General features: G+C 38.3%; 1 pseudogene; it reads right to left on the minus strand.

The window, feature by feature from the left end:
* Nucleotides 1-276: 276 nt before the first annotated feature.
* LOC141516099 (translationally-controlled tumor protein homolog pseudogene) lies at nucleotides 277-1,248 on the minus strand (annotated as a pseudogene).
* Between the last annotated feature and the right edge of the window lie 1,961 nt (nucleotides 1,249-3,209).

Below are 3,209 nucleotides of genomic sequence, written 5' to 3' on the forward strand. Positions count from 1 at the left end.
ATCCGCTCTCTCCTCTCTCATACATAGTTTATTTAAATGCCTAATTGATATTTCTGAACTATAGGCTTGACAACATTATGGCATTGTTCAAGATACTTCAGTGATTTCCTGTATACAGATTTCCTTCTCACTCTTCTGCAACTCTCAATAGCACATTCCCATTCTTTTTTTTTTTTTAAGTTTTATATGGTTTCATTTTATTCAGTTTGGATATAATCTCTTCCAGAGTTAACTCTAGTTCAGCTTGTAGATGAAATGAAAATGTATTTGGTCCACTTCATATTGTTGGCACATTTGTAGGCATCTCTTCCCTTATTCAACTCAGGTTAACTAGCAAACAGAAATTTAGATTCCAGTTTCACAGGCAGTCAACTGCAGGAAAAGTCTATCTGAAGGGTCTTATGCTGAAAAGTAACCTAAGACCAGGCAATGATATCTACAATGATCCTTGAGGTACAACTGTAGCAAGTTACTGAAATTTGAGCTTAGAAAACATTAGACCAAGAGAAATTCTCTCAAATGGGTTTAAATGCGTTTTATTTTAGACAACCTACATGACATGTTTTTAAAGATAATGCCTCCACTCCAAATAAATCAAGGTCAAAAATAAAGGAATAAAGCTCAAGATGACATCAGTCCAAGTTTGTCCAAGTCCTGGTGGTTGTGTAGATGACAAAAAGCAGCAGCCAGTTATGATGACAGGGGATTCAAAGTAATCAGCTGAATATTTTAACATTTCTCCATTTCTAAACCATCCTTAAAGCAAATCATATATGGGGTCACACCATCCGCACTGAAGTCCAGGAGAGCCACCATGCCATCTGGATTCATGTTTTCACTTATGAAGAACTCATAGTTTTTAAAATTAGCAAGGATATGTTTGATTTGTTCTGCAGCATGCGTCATAAAAGGTTTTACTCTATCTGGCTTGTTTTCTTCAAGTCTGCCTTTGATTGATTTCATGTAGTCTTTGATGTACTTTTTGTAGGACTCTTTTGTGAAACTATTTTCTTGCAGATGATGGTTTATTACTATATCAACTCCAGTGATTACGGTGGCATCTGTTCCTTCACCCTCAGGACCTTCAGTAGAGGCATTTCCACCGATTGGTGAATCATCAATGGTACCCTCTGTCCTACTGACCATCTTCCCCTCCACCTCCAGGCACAGCCCGTTCGTGATCTCCCGGATCTTGTAAATGTCGGAGAACATCTCATCTTGGCTGATGAGGTCCTGGTAGATGATCATGGCGGCGGCTCGGAGCCTGCGGGTCCAGAGCTTGGTGCAAGCGCAATGCGGCCGGAGCGGCGCTGGGGGGAAGGGGGAGTGGGAGAAAAAGCTACATTCCCATTCTTGAAAGGTTCCCCACTCCTTCAGGACTCAGCTCAAGATCCACATTCTATAGCAAATATTTCCTGCACACCCAAGTTGTTGATATTACACTCAAAATTATTTTCTTATATTTTAATTGCTTATCTACGTCCATGTAAATCCCAAGAGAAAGCATATAGAAAGGATAAAAACTGCTTTATTTTTCTCTCTTCATATTCCTAGAATATTAAATGATATCTCACATATGGCCAACACTTAATAAATGCCTATGGAATAGATTAAATTAATTATTTTTCTCATAATAATTGGTCTTCTGATTGATCCTAAACTAACCTGTGGATATTTCTGCCCTCTTCACAATTCTCAAAGGGGTTCATATATTTTGAAAGGAAGTAATAGAAAGACAAAAAATACTCTGACAATTTCTCTCTTCTCCTCAATTTATTATTTCAAAAACTATTTCAACCCTGATTAATAAAGCAGTTATAAATGGAGACATAGACCTGGCTACCTTGATTCAATATAATCAGAATGTTACAGCTATCAATGTCCTTAGAAAACATCTTTTAATTTAATAGAGAAAGAAACTGAGGTCAGAGAGGAAAAATAACTTACCTAAGGCATATTATTATCGTGAGGCAGAGCTGAGACTGTAACATTGTGCCTTATTCCAAATCTTTGCTGTCTTATTGGCAAGTCATCATTCAAGTTTAGCACTTTTAGCAACGTGTTAGTTTATTTTTTTCCACAGAGATAGGATACTCAATAGCTTGTTATTGGAATGATGTAGTTAGTACCTTTCACCTATAAATACAGGCACGCCAGTGAGACTGTGTATCAGGACATCTTTCCTACTTTGAGTTTTTGCAATGATATGTAGTCATGCTCTATGAAATTTAGAGTTTATTCTCTCTCCTCTCTCTCTCTCTCTCTCTCTCTCTCTCTCTCTCTCTCTCTCTCCCTCCCTCTCCCTCTCCCTCTCCCTCTCCCTCTCCCTCTCCCTCTCCCTCTCCCTCTCCCTCTCCCTCTCCCTCTCCCTCTCCCTCTCCCTCTCTCCCTCTGTCTCTCCCTCTCCCTCTCCCTCTCTCTCCATTTCTCTGTCTCCCCCACCTTTTCAGTGAAGAACAAACAATATGAAATGATTCTATCAACATTATTCAAAATTTCACCAACCCAGGATGTTATTTCCAGAGCTTAGAAAGCTGATAATACTGAAAATAAAAACCCAAGCAATTTATAAACTGTCAAACTTAATAGAAGATATTTGTGTTAATGGGATTTTATTGACTTTTCACATCAGCAGAAGAAAAAGGTTGATGGAGTGCCAGGAAGGTAATGAAGACACAATACACTTTCTGCTTGCACCTCTAGAGTCATATAAATTTGGTGGGTGAATTAGAAACTCTCCAATTCATTGGCCAGGGCATTGTGATTGCCACAACTCTGTGATGTTGTTCTGCTATAAAATTAGCAGATTTTGAAGAGTGGGTAGTGAAGATAGATTGAAAGTTTGGTTTCAGCTACTGGGAATGAATATACATCATACTTTTTTTTCTTTGTCTCCCTCTGCCCCAACCTGCTACACTTGCCACCAGACAATTTTCTTTTCTCTATTTTCTTTCATTTGGAAGGAAACAAGTATGCATGACTCTGCTTTGTAGAAAGTGCAAATACTATACTATCAATGGATTTAACACTGCAGATCAAATCACTCTGGAGTTCACAAACATATGGAAGAACTGAGATAGTATGTTACCTTCTCTCTAAACTTACTTCTTGCTTCCTTCATTCTATCATCCTTTGATTCCTTTATGACTCCATCTTTCTTCTCTATTCCTTAATCCTTCACTCCTTAAACCAGGTATCCTTAATCTTTG

This window comes from Macrotis lagotis, chromosome 1 (assembly GCF_037893015.1).
Source record: "Macrotis lagotis isolate mMagLag1 chromosome 1, bilby.v1.9.chrom.fasta, whole genome shotgun sequence".
In the NCBI taxonomy this organism is placed as follows: Eukaryota; Metazoa; Chordata; class Mammalia; order Peramelemorphia; family Peramelidae; genus Macrotis; species Macrotis lagotis.